We start from the raw sequence: 14,046 nt of genomic DNA on the forward strand, positions 1-14,046 counted from the left end.
CATATACTTTTTCTTGTACACCTGTCTTTCTATTTAGTCTCTACATCATGTCAGGATAGCCCATTCTCCTCCACTCTGCTTCCCTCCCCCTTTTGTATAGGGTTGGCCAAAAAGTTCATATGTTTTTTTCCGTAAAATAAAATATACATTTTTCATTTTTACTAATAACTTTATTGATTTGGATATTTTAAGTATGTCAGCTATCTCCCACATGGTATAACATTGATTGTTCTCAAATAATGTCTCAATTTGATCACTATCAACTTTAACTGGTCTACTTGACTGTGGAGCATTGTCCAGTGAGAAATCTACAGCACTAAACTTCACAAACCACTTTTGACATGTTTGGTCAGTCACAGCACCTCTTCCATACACTGCAAAGATCTTTTTTGCATTTCAGTTGTGTTTTTACCTTTCTTGCAATAATAAAGCATAATATGCTGAAAATGTAATATATTTTCTTCCATCTTTCATATTAAAATGGCTACACAAAAATTCACCAATTTTGATGTTTTTTAAGAATGCATGCTGATATGAGAGCTGTCGCAATACAATCCAACAAAATTGTTTCGAATGAAGTTAAAGAAAACAAAGCACTACTAGAGCCATCTTCTGAAAACAAACTTTTAGGACAACCCTATAAATAACTTTCTTTCAGCCCTGACTAGTGTGGCTCAGTGGATTGAGTGCTGACTTGTGAATCAAAGGGCCGCTGGTTCAATTCCCAGTCAGGGCACATGCCTGGATTGCAGACCATGTCCCCAGTAGGGGGTGTGCAAGAGGCAACCACACATTGATGTTTCTCTCCCTCTCTTTCTCTCTCCCTACCCCTCTCTCTAAAAGTAAATAAATATTTTTTAAAATAACTTTCTTTCAAAGTTATGACCATTTACTTTCTTCTCAAGTGATTTTTAGTATCCTCTTCTTTAGGTTTATAAAATATCATTTTTTGTATTTTAATAGAAACTGATAATATACAAATAACTCAGATGAATTATACTCTTTACTGTCTTAGTCTATCTCATATCATATGCCTTTCCTTTTTGCTAGGCTTCCCTTTCAATAAAAGTCTTATTGAGTGGAAGCTTTAAAAAGGAAAAGTTAAGAGAAACTTCCTTCAGTAAATAAACATTACAGGCCCTATTAGAAGATGAATTTTAAAATTAAAAAAAATTTCTTACTGTACTTCAGACAAGGTTAACATTAATTACGTACAAAAGGCACTTGTAATTTTTTAAATGTAATTATTTTAAAAGTCAGTTATCATGAACTGTCAATTTACAAAAACTGAGCCAATAGATGAAAGGTATACTTGGTCAACGAAATGCAAATTAAAAGCCAATAAAAATGATAAAAGACTTTTGAGCCCTAGCTAGTGTGGCTCAGTGAATTGAGCACCAGCCTGTGGACAGAAAGGTTGTCTGTTCGACTCCCATTCAGGCCACATGCCTGGGTTGCAGGCCAGGTGCCCAGTAGGGGGTGTGCAAGAGGCAACTGATTGATGTATCTCTTTCTCTCTTTCTCCTCCCCTTCCCTCTCTTTCAAAATAAAGAAATAACATATTTTTTTAAATAATTAATTAATTTTAAAAAGATTTTTGAAAGGTGATAAAGATCACAAACATTGACAATACTCAAGATTAGCAAGAAGACACAGGTGTCATTTACATCACATGTTGGCAGAAAAGTAGTACTGTAGCCCAATTATCTGTGGAGGATACATCCAAGATCCCCACTGGATGCCTGAAACTACAGATATTACCAAACACTATATATACTATGTTTTGTCCTATACATGCATATGTATGATAAAGTTTAATTTATAAATTAGGTACAGTAAGAGACTAATGATAATAAACAAACAGAAAGATTATAACCATATACTATAAGAAAAGTCATGTGAATGTGCTCTCTTCCTCAAAATATCTTACTGTACTATGCATACAGCATGGATACACTGGAAAAGGGGACGATTCTCATCAGGAGCAGAACAGAGCCAGACATCAGAGATTTCATCACACTACTCAGAACAGCAGCCTTTTTTTTTTTGGTCCTTACCTGAGGTCATGCTTACTGATTTTCATTTTTGTGACAGAAGCATCGATTGGGTTCCCTTCCTAAGCACTTAGACCAGGTATCTGCCCTGGGACCTGGGGTGGTACATGTCCAGACAGAGGGTAAACCCACAACCTAGGTTATGACCCTGGACCAGAATCAAACCCACAATCCTTTGGCTACAGGACAACACTCCAATAACTGAGCTACACCTGCCAGGGCAGAACAGTCTGCAACCTAAATTTATGAATTATTTCTGAAATTTTCCATTTAATATTTTTGAGTTGCAGTTGACCCAGGTAACTGAAACCATGGAAAGCGAAATCACAGACAAGGTATGGGGGGGGCGCTATTATAAACACATTTCAAGAAGAGTCTGGTAGCATCAAGAACCTTTCAAATGAGCATTTCCCTTGACCCAGTAATTATACTTCTGTTAACTTTATTGTAAAGAAATAATCAGGTATATGTATACATTTATATATAAAAATAGTCATCGAGTATTTTTTGTACAAGTGAAAAACTGTAAGTACCCCAAAAGTCCAACCATCTGGGGATTGAACATATTATATCCATACATAGTCGTTAAATGCCACTAACCTATTTTAATTTACTGAAAAGATATGAGTCATTATTGGAACAACATAACATGCTCCCATTTTTCTATTTAAAAAAAACTTTATGTGTATATATGGAAAGGCTCCAAATTTATGTAGCACTGAGTTAAGTAGTTAGGTCTGGATAGCAAGATTGTGACTGAGTTTAATTTTATTTTACATATGTTTATATACTTATTATTGTACAGTTTTGTAAGGAGCAGGAATTTTTTTAAACAGTATTCTTCTTACAAATATAAAATGCAAGGAAACTACGCTAATCACGTGTGATCCTGCCCACCCGCGGGGGCTTAAGTAAAAGGAACCCGCTCAGCCCAGAAAACATGCCACGTGAGCCCCAGGGAATTCTGGGTAATAGGACATCGCGTTACCTCACGAGGAAAAAACTTAGCATTAAAAAAAAATACTTTCCCTTTCAACACAATCTCTATTAATCTGACAGGGCCGTTTCTAGCCTGAGAAACTAGAAGCGGAGGTCGAGAAAACTGAAGGTTTTCTCTTTAAAATGAAAAAGCCTTCCTCGCTCCTGCTCTCATCGTCCTTTCCCTCCACCCTTGGAGGGGCCTTTGAATTACCCTTTGGGAAGGCCGTTCCTATGAGTAATGATCTGTGAAAAGGCAGTGAGAAACGCGCAGGCAAGCCTACCATTGTGTTCGAAAGCCGCCCTAAAAAAGCGCAAGCGGGAGCGGCAGAGCCAAGGGGCTTACAGGCGAGGGACGCTCTGATTGGCCCACCGCTCTTCTCTCTGACGGGGGTGGGCAGGCAGAGCGTAGCGCTTGCGCTTGCGCAGAGGTGTCTTTGAGGGGTGGCTAATTCACCCTTTGCTCTAGTAGATACTTCGGTCTTGGAACTTCGGGGGCGGAGCAAGGGGAATGGCTAATGACTGGCGTGGAAAAGGGAGGAGACTGTTACTTGTTCTCGCACCTGTAGCTAATAGCACCCCCACGCCAGGCTTAGGACTGAGGGCCAACCCAGGCGGAAGGATTGGGTCTGCTGCTGGACGCTGCCTGAGTAATGAAGGTCTGGGAATTCCGCTTGAGGAAAGCGGGAGCGGAGGGATGACTGCCCCCAACAACCTCCGCAGTGAACAGTGGGGCCGCTAAAATAATATTTGAGGAACTGGAGAGGCCTGGGAGATGGCAGGCCCACACCCTCTCCTTATTCTGGAGGGTCACCTAAAATAGACCTGATTAATCTTAAACTTGTTTTTGGAGTTGAGGTTGATAAACCAATTTTTGAATGACTCATTGAAGATAAACGGTCGTTGGGTTTGAGGTAGGACAGATGAGGGTGGAAATGTTCACATGAGGTCTTTTAAGGCAATCTTTGTGAATTACCTGGGAAAATGGGTTCCTGATTTCTTACTTCAAGATATTAAAAACAGTTGGTAATGTGTTGTAAAATTAATTCTCTTCGGCTAGTTGTCTAACTTTATGGTGATTAATTTGTAGCTTTGCTGTAAAAGGATAACTTTTTGAGTCTCAGAGAGTGGAGAAGAATCAAAATTTTGGAAGAGTTTACCTCTACAGGAGGCCTGGAAACCCGGTAAGACTTCCAGATCAAAATTTCCAGATCACATGGTGAATGATTTTCAAAAGGAAAAATTAAGAGTATGCTTATCTATGAAACTTCAGACTTACGTTCCTATTTGTCTTAAATACAAATTACATAATTGATGAAAGCTTCATGGTAGGTTATATCGACCCACTGACTACTGCTTATTAGAATTTAAAACTTAATTTGTAAATATCAGCCTTTTACTATTTTATTCTTGGAATATTATTTTAAATTAAATGAAAACTTGAAAAGAAAATGCATAAAGAAGATTTTGAATATAATGACATGTATTTTAAGAAAGAGACACAAAGTTTAACATTGTAATTGGATGTTTATTTAGTCACATTGGAAAATATAGATAAAAAGGGGGAACTCTATTCCACTATCCAGAGTTAACTGATGTTAATATTTTAGTGTGTTTTTTCTATCATTATATCTTACAAATAATAGAGTCGTTAAACAGTATATTCACTAGAGACCAACCTCTCACTTTATTTTGGGGTTAGGCCTATGAGAGACTTCACCTTTGTTAGATAATACTGTATCATTTGGAAAATATTGTCAACATAAGAAACATCGAAACCTGTGTCCAAACTGCTGGGACAATTGCCCGGAGGTAAAATCTCAATGGACTGAGAAAATACTCTGGAGAATGGCAGTTTTGTAGCTATTTTATACATAAGAATCACAAGAGAAGACATCAGGAGGCTTACATGAAATTCACTGGTAGATTAAGGGGGTGGGAGAAAGCAAATTGGGGAAATCTCTGGGATTGGATATAAAGTAAAATGGAGAGACACCTGCTTCTTTTATGGGTGGGTAGGGGATAGTTAATATTTACAGCATACAGAAATGGTATTTGAGGAACAAGTTAATGATGAGGGGTTTTGTGGTCTCCTGCTCTGGTGTGGGGGGTGTTACCTGTGGGGTCTGGAAAAGGGGATTTTTCTGATGTTTCGAAGATTTGTTGTCATAGATGCAAAAAAGACAATAGGCTCACTTAAGGCAAAGATTGACCCTTGTCAAGGAAGCATCAGGATTAGGATGTGATTATCCTTCTAGATCTGCTTTTAGTTAGAAATTTTTATGTTCAGACCATCCCATGCAGTTACTTTCAGTCTCTGAGTTTGTATGTCCCACCAAGGCCTGTTGGGAGCTTGTCAGGCTTAGTATGTGGCCCCTTTTTCATCCACATTATAACAAGCAAGTATACCTTTGTAATGAGAGAAAACAAAGATATGAAATGGGATGAATATATTATGAACATTTTGTTAATATCACTTAAGTATTTTATAACTGCATCACTTATTTTAAAAGAATTCACAATTTTGAAAACAAATATTCTACAAAGTGAGTGAATAAACAAGGGAGATTAAACATGTGTTTATCTTATTTCCCTGTGAAACTCCACTGAAATGAGAAAATGTAAAAAACCCACAAGGACTAAGAGTGGGAAAGAGACAATAGAGAATGCGATATTGGTGTATTCTTATTGGAAGAAGGAAAGGGGATGAAGAAACCGTCAGAGCTAAGAAAGCTAAATGCAAAGGGGAACACAATTAGAGGGAAAGTAATTCACACCTCAGAACTCCAGAAAGGCTCTGTAAAGGAAAACTTTATTTTTCTCCTGTACTTTCAGTGCTCTGACACCTCATGTGTGAGGGTTTATCCCACAACAAGCAGTTCTCCCACAGTCTTTGCCCGACCCTGCATAGCTTCCAAGATCAGGTAAGATGGGGCACATTCAGGGTGGTATGGCCACAGACGACACACCAAGGAATTCTCAACAGACACTGAGTGTCCTATAAATTTAACTCAATTCTGACGGTACCTAGTTGGAGATAGCATCAGATCCCTGAGGTTAAGAACGGTGATGGTTCATTTTATGTGTCAACCTGTCTGGGCTAAGGAATGGCCAGATGGCTGGTAAAACATTTCTGAATGCATCTGTGAGGACGTTTCTGGAAAAGATTAGCAATTGATTAAGTAGACTGAGAAGAGATTCACAAAAGCGGGCTGGCATCATCCAATCACTTCGGGTACCCAAATGAAACAAAAAAAGGTGAAAGAAGGGCAAATTTTCTCTCCTGGGGCTGGGATGCCCTGTTCTTGGACTTTGGTGCTCCTTGTTTTTGAGCCCCTGTGTGCTAGGAGTGACACCATCAGTTCCCCTGGTTCTCAGGCCTTCAGACTCAAACTGAATTATGCCACTGACTCATATTTCTCCAGCTTGCAGACAGTATAGTGTGGGACTTCTCAGACTCTCTAAGGTGAGCCAATTCCTGTAACAAATCTTTTATCTTTTATATATTGTATTGATTGTGTTTCTCTGTAGAATCTCATCTTAGCCCTCAATACTACCCCTACTTCAGATACCAATTGCAAGTCCAGGTTGTCACCTGTGCTTCTGACCAACCAGCTATAAATTAGGGTTCCCATGACTCCTGAAGTTCAATAATTTGCTAGAATGGCTGACAGAACTCAGGGAAATATTTACTTAAGTTTATTGATTTATTATAAAAGGATGCAACTCAGTAACAGCCACATGGAAGAGCTTCATAGGGTAAGGTTGGGAGAAGAAGCACAGAGCTTCCATGCTCTCTGTGTACTACCTTTCTAGCACCTCCACATGTTCACCAGCTTAAAAGTTCACCATATCTCCTCATTTAAGAGTTTTTCTAGAGCTTACAGTAATTTTTTACAAATTGACTTAGAGAAAGACATCCACTTGTTGTTCCACTTATTTATGCTTTCATCGATCGATTCTTGTATATTCTGTGACCAGAGATTCAACTCACAACCATGGCATATTAGGATGATGTTCTAACCCACTGATCTGCCTGTCCAGGGCGTTTATAGAGCTTAATCTCTAGTTCTTCTTTCCCTTTCCTGGAGATCTGCTGGCTACATATGGGCCCTCCCCTAAATCACTTTATTAGCAAAATATTATGCTAATTAGCAATGCCATTCCATAATGTCATTGCCTTGGAAATCAAAAGCTGAAAAATAACAATAAAATCTCCAAACACTTGGAAATTAAACAGTATACTTTTAAATAATCTATGAGTCAAAGAGGAAATTTCAAAGGAAATTAGAAAATACTTTGAAGTAAAAAAATAGTGTATGAACATTTGTGAGAGGCAGATAAAATAGCACTTAGAGGAAAATTTACAGCATTAACTCAAAAGGAGCACATTCTGGATAACAAAAGCTACTCCTATCATTTATGAAATTGCAAAAATTTTAGGAGCTCTGTGCCAGAAACTGGGGACAAAGACCAAAGATATGTTTTATACCACAGCTCATAAAATAGAGGTCCACATCAATGAGAAGGTATGGAAGGAAAGACTAGAAGGTTGACTGAATATCTGTACAGAAAAAAAGAAAATCTGTACAGAGTAGTTAGACTTCTAGGTTTAGAATTTATCCTATGGGATAAACGAGAATAATATTAGATAAATTAGAATCTAATATTATCCTTAGGACAAATAGCCAAGTGAGTGCACTCCTAGTCACTTCTGTGAAACAGAAAGTTTACTTGGTAGAGAGTTTGAAGTGGAGGGGTCCCAGATTCAGGTCAGGCAAAAAACATTAAATGAAAAGCCTATATACTGAATAGTGAAACCCACCCCAGCTCCTTTCGACTACTTTCATAATACTAGTGGCCAGTGTCGACCTAAACTTGAACATATCAATAATTATATCACAGGTAAATGACATAAGTACACCAAAGAAAAGAGATTTAAAAATGGACACACAAAAACCCCATATGAACCAACATGTGCTGTATATGAGAAACTCATTCCACATATCTAAGGAGTACATGTTAAAGACCGGAAGAAGATATTCTTTGAAAACTGCAATAGCTGTACTGATACCAGACAAGGTAGACTTCAGAATAAAGAAAATGACCCGGGATAAAGAAAGTCATAACAATAAAGAAGGAGTCAATTCATTAAGAAGACATAAAAATTCTAATTGTTTATATATCTAACCATAGTGTTTCAAAATACACAAAGCAAAATCTGTCCGAAGTAAAAAAAATACAAATCCACCATTGTAGTTGGGGACTTCAATAATCTCTTAGTAATAAAGTGGGAACAGAAAGTCAACAAGGACATAGAAGATAATAATATGGAAAATCTTAACCATATAAACTAGATTTAATTGACATTTATAGAACACCCCACTCCAAAAGAGAATATACATTCTTTTCAAGTACTTGGGGAAGATTCCAAGATTCACTAAGAGGCTATATTCTGAGTCATAAGCCTTAACAAATTTAAAAGAATTGTAGGTAAAACATGCCATGGCTGGTGTAGCTCAGTGGATTGAGCACGGGCCTGTGAACCAAAAGATCATGGTTCGATTCCCTGTCAGGGCACATGCCTGAGTTGCAGGCCAGTTCCCAGCAGGGGATGCACCAGAAGCAACCATACATTGATATTTCTCTCCTTCTCTCCTTCCCTTTCCTTCTAAAGATATATTTTTTAAAAAATTTTTTAAATACTAATTTAAAAAAAAAAGAATTGTAGGTAATACAAAGTATGTTCTTTGACCATAATGGCATTGCCTTGGAAATCAAAAGCTGAAGAATAACAATAAAATCTCCAAACACTTGGAAATTGAACAGTATACTTTTAAATAATCTATAAGTCAAAGAGGAAATCTCCAAGGAAATTAGAAAATACTTTGATGTAAAAAATAGTATATGAACATTTGTGAGATGCAGATAAAGCAGCACTTAGAGGAAAATTTACAGTATTAAAGTGCTTATTTAGGGTCTCAAATCAATGATGTAAGTTTTCATCTTAAGAAAACTAGAAAAAGAGCCCTGACCCAAATGACTCAGTTGGTTGGGCATGTCCTTAAAGCAGAAGGTCACTGGTCCAATTCCTGGTCAGGGCACATACCTGGGTTGTGGGTTTGGTCCCTGGTCTGGGCATGTATGAGAGGCAAGCAATCGGTGTTTCTTTGCCTCTCTCCTTCCCTTCCTGTGTCTCTAAAAATTAAATGAAATCTCTTTAAAATATTTTAAAAATAAAACTAGAAAAAAAGAGCAAAATAAGCCCAAAGCAAGCAGAAGGAAGGAAATGGTAAACATAAGAGCATAAAAATAAAAAATGGAAAAGTATACTGTTCAAAAATAGAGGGAAATAATTCAAAAGTTACTTTTTGGATACAAAATAAAACTTGAGCAAGAATAACAACAAAAAAACACAATAAATATGGCACATACTGCCAATAGCCACACTAAAATGGAGATAAAACTACTGACTCTGTAGACATTAAAAAAATAATAAGAGAATATTATAAACAACTCTCTACACATAAATTTAACAAGTTAGATGGTATGGCCCAATTCCTTGAAAACTGAAAATCACCAAAACTTACCCAAGATAAAAAAAGAGAGGGGGAACATAGGACTTCCACCAAGATTGAGGTGTAGGTAGAAACATTGTGCCTTCTCACACAACCAAGTCTAAAAACAACCAAGTTTTCATAACAAAAAACATAATCAAACCACAGAAAATTGAACAATACGGGAGACTGACAACAACAAACCACTCAGCTAGACCGGTAAGAGGGGCGGAGCCAGCAGCAGAGCTGGTTGGGCAAAGAAGGTCCCCCCAACCCAGGTGACCCAGGCGCACAGGCAGCCAAGGGTGAATCCCAGGTGTGGGGTAGCAACAGGCTGACCCAGTGAAGGCACAAAGCAGCAGGCTGACCACGGTCACACATTTGTGCACAGATAAACCAGTGAAGGAGCAAGCAGTGAGACAGACTGGGCAGGCCCCAGCAGCGGGAAGCAGCAGAGGGGACTGCTATTGCTCCCTCTCTGACTCCGCCCCCACATACAGTGTCACAAACCAGTGACCTGGGTGGCCCCGCCCTGGTGAACAACTAAGGCTCCTCTCCTCCTACATAATTGGTGTGAACACATCAAAACATGGTTCAAGAAGAACTCAGAGCCCCAGAGCCCATAAATCTAAGCGAACAAGAAATTGCCAACCTATCATAGGCACAGTTCAAAACACTGGTGATCAGGATGCTCACAGAATTGGTTGATTTTAGCCACAAATTAGAGGAACATATGAAAGCTAAACTAATTGAAATGAAGGGAACTGCACAGGAAACCAATAGTGATGGAATGGGAACTGGGACTCAAATCAAGGAAGTGGACCAGAAGGATGAAAAAAATGACCAAACAGAAAAATATGAAGAAACAAGAATTCAAAAAAATGAGGAGAGGCTAAGGAACCTCCAGGACATCTTTAAATGCTCCAACATCTGAATTATAGGGGTCCCAGAAGGGGAAGAGGAAGAGCCATGAGTGGAAAACTTATTTGAACAAATAATAAAGGAGAACTTCCCCAATCTGGCAAAGGCAATAGACTTCCAGGAAATCCAGGAAGCTCAGAGAGTCCCAGAGAAGTTGGACCCAAGAAGGAACACACCAAGGCACATCATCATATACATTAGCCAACATTAAAATGAAGGAGAGAATCCTAGAAGCAGCAAGAGATGAGGGGACAGTCACCTACAAAGGAATTCCCATCAGACTGTCAGCTGATTTCTCAAAAGAGACCTTGCAGGCAAGAAGGGGCTGAAAGGAAGTATTCCAAGTCATGAAATCCAAAGACCTACAACCAAAATTGCTCTATCCAGCAAAATTTTCATTTAGAATGGGAGGACAGATAAAGTGCTTCTCAGATAAGATCAAGTTCAAGGAGTTCATCATCACCAAGCCCTTATTATATGAAATGTTAAAGGGACTTACCTAAGAAAAAGAAGATAAAAAAGACGAACAGTGAAAGGACAGCAAACTCACAGTTATTAACAACCACACCTAAAACGAAAGCAAACTAAGAGGACAGCTAGGTCAGGAGTGGAACCGTAGAAATGAAGATCACATGAAGGTTTAGCAACAGGGGAGTGGGAGAAGGAGAAGGGGGAGAAGGTACAGAAAATAAGTAGCATAGGCAGTAGATAGAAAATAGAAAGGGGGGGCAAGAATAGTGTGGGAAATATAGAATCTAAAGAACTTGAGACACGTGGTCATAAATTAAAGGGGGGTGGAGGGGGAGGGGGGTGCAGGGTGGAGGGGAATAAAGGGGGCAAAATAGAACAACTGTAATGGCATAATCAGTAAACTATATTTTAAAAAAATAAGGAATAAGCCCCAATTCACTTCATGGGGCCATCATTATCATGATATTAAAACCAAAGACATTACAAGAAGAGAAAACTACAGATCAGTGTCCCTCAGGAACACAGAAAAATTTTCAAGAAAATATTTGAAAATTAAATCCAGTAATACAAAAAAGAATAATATCCTTTCCAAGTCAGATTTTATGCAAGCCTGGTTCAATATTAGAAAAATTTATGTAATCTACCAGTTCAACCATCTAAAAACAAAAGAAAACACACGACTATATTAATTGATGCTGGAAAAGGATTTAAAAAATTAAGTATCAATTTCATGATAAAAACAAAACAGAAAACTCTCAGCAAACTAGGTATGGAAAGGATTTCCCTCAACAAGATAAAAGCATCTGAAAAAAGGGCTGAATGCTTCTCCCCAAGATCAAGAACAAAGCAACGCTATCTCACTACTCCAATTCATCATCATACTGGAAGCCCTAGCCAGTGGAAGCAAAAAAAAAAAAAAAAAAAAAAAAGCATGAAGATTGGAGAGGAAGAAATAGAACTTTCCCTATTTGCAGATAATGTGATTGATTGTCTATAAAGAAAACTGCAAGGAATCTAAAAAAAACAAACAAACCTAGAACTAATAAGTGAGTTCAGCAAGGTTGCAGGATACAAGAATACAAGGTCAACACCCCCAAATCAAATGTATGTCTGTATAGAACTAATAAATCAAAAAGTAAAATTGTAAAAGTAATATTTATAATAGCTCTAAAGAAATCAAATACAGCCCTGGCTGGTGTAGCTCAGTGGATTGAGTGCGGGCCTGTGAACCAAACAACAGTGGTTCAATTCCCAGTCAGGGCACATGCCTGGGTTGCAGGCCAGTTCCCAGCAGGGGATGCACGAGGCAACCATACATTGATATTTCTCTCCCTCTCTCCTTCCCTTCCCCTCTAAAGATAAATAAATAAAATCTTTTTAAAAAATGAAATACATAAGTATAAATTTATCAAACATCATCTCTTTGCTCTGAGAGCAAACTATTTTAATTTCTGAGTTCCGCTATGTAAATAGTTTTAGAATCATTGAATCTTTATGTTTTTATACTACATTTACATTTTCATGTACACTTTATATTGATAAAGTCATCATATTTATTATTTTAAGGGCTTCCCAATATTCTGTTATATTTATATATTAGCACAATATGGAGAGAAGAATGTGAGTTTTTTATATAAGCCCCAATTTAAATTCTAGTTCCCTAACAGCTAAGTGTGATAAAGGCAGTTAACCTTTCTCAGACTTGGTCATTAATAAAATACCAAATAATCAGGTACCCAACAGAGTAGCTGTTAGTAATACCATAATGTTAAGAATTGTTAGGATCTTTTTTATCCTTAGGCTTTAAAGTCTTTCTTTTCTTTCTTTCTTTTTCTTTCTTTTTTCTCCTTCCCTCCCTCCCTCCCTCCTTCCTTCCTTCCTTCCTCCCTTCCTATTCCTTCCTTCCTCTTTTTTGTTTTTAATGTTCATCCATGGTGATTAAGCCTTAGGGAACTGACTTACAAGGGCTGACTAATAAATAAAAATGCCAGTTTAATAAACTGAGCAATACTTCTATTGGTTGCCTAGAGTTTTGTTAAAAGCACACTTACTGATTCTTGCTTTCTGTCTCTCTATTTTGAACAATGAATTGTTCATTGGTCTTCAGTTTGCATTGATCATGAGTGATATAACCTTGGCCATAAAGTATTCCAGAATCCTATTGGCAGAAGTTCATGTAAGAGGCATGAGAGCTAGAGGAAATTTCACCCAATAGGCATAGCCTCCAAGAAGGGGATAGCAATCCAAATAGAAAATTCCAATGGATCAGTGAATACGGTTCCCATCTGAGGGACTGGGGTGGTGTCACCAAAGGGATTTTGAGGCAGACAGATTTTAGGTTCAGCAGCAAGGCAAAAACAGTGACAAGGAGGTCCATTTGGTGACATAGGAAGAAGCCAGTCACTGAAAGACAGTGGGGGAAAAGCATATCTGCAAAGTATCGTCAAGACTTACAAGGCTAGGGTTCAAGGTCAGGTTCCAGTCCCAGCAGGGCGTTGAATTTTCAAACCAATAATGAAAACTGAAGTTTAGTCATACAGACTGGCTACACCTTGAGGGGAAGCTACAGACTCATTGTTTATATATATGCCCAGGGTTAATTGCCAGGATGAAAGGAAGGCCTGTTCTCAATTCTTCTCATTTGTGCAGACAGATAGGAAGGTTTAAGTCATAAAATATACCATAAACAAGAAATGCTTCTATAATATGAATGTTATTTATAGTCAAACTGTAATGTAGAATTGTGTTTGAGATTTCTTGTTGAAAATCCATACTGTCTGTATCAGTCAGGATTCAGGAAACAGATGGTACTATCAAACTAAGTAATTAAGGATAGTTTAATAGAGGGGTTATTTATAAAGGCAATATGTAAAAAAAAATAAAGAAGGATGTTGTAGTACCCCACGGCTAGTAACAACAGGGAGCTATTTCCAGTCTTAAGCTAGAAAGGGCAGTTGGACGGAATGGTGGCTGAACCCTTGAGGGAGACCTAGGGTATGAGGGCCACCTGACAGAAGTAGTCATTTTAGCAGAGAGGAACAGCCAACCTATGGCTATGTGGCAGG

The 14,046-nt window shown here is 38.1% G+C and overlaps 2 long non-coding RNA genes across 3 annotated transcripts in view; one reads left to right on the top strand and one right to left on the bottom strand.

Annotated features, from left to right (window-relative positions):
- Positions 1 to 3,370, bottom strand: part of LOC119062634 (uncharacterized) — a 128,733-nt gene extending 125,363 nt beyond the window's left edge. The window contains exon 1 of the long non-coding RNA XR_008392006.1: positions 3,317 to 3,370. This is a non-coding gene — a long non-coding RNA (uncharacterized LOC119062634). The remainder of the gene's footprint in view (positions 1 to 3,316) is intronic.
- Positions 3,371 to 3,538: 168 nt separating this feature from the next.
- Positions 3,539 to 14,046, top strand: part of LOC119062627 (uncharacterized) — a 57,765-nt gene continuing 47,257 nt past the window's right edge. For both annotated transcript variants that reach the window (XR_008391983.1, XR_008391982.1), the window contains exons 1-3: positions 3,539 to 3,691; positions 4,123 to 4,216; positions 5,868 to 5,956. This is a non-coding gene — a long non-coding RNA (uncharacterized LOC119062627). The remainder of the gene's footprint in view (positions 3,692 to 4,122; positions 4,217 to 5,867; positions 5,957 to 14,046) is intronic.

The sequence above is a fragment of the Artibeus jamaicensis genome, unplaced genomic scaffold, assembly GCF_021234435.1.
Source record: "Artibeus jamaicensis isolate MK-2021 breed Jamaican fruit bat unplaced genomic scaffold, CSHL_Jam_final contig_465, whole genome shotgun sequence".
In the NCBI taxonomy this organism is placed as follows: domain Eukaryota; kingdom Metazoa; phylum Chordata; class Mammalia; order Chiroptera; family Phyllostomidae; genus Artibeus; species Artibeus jamaicensis.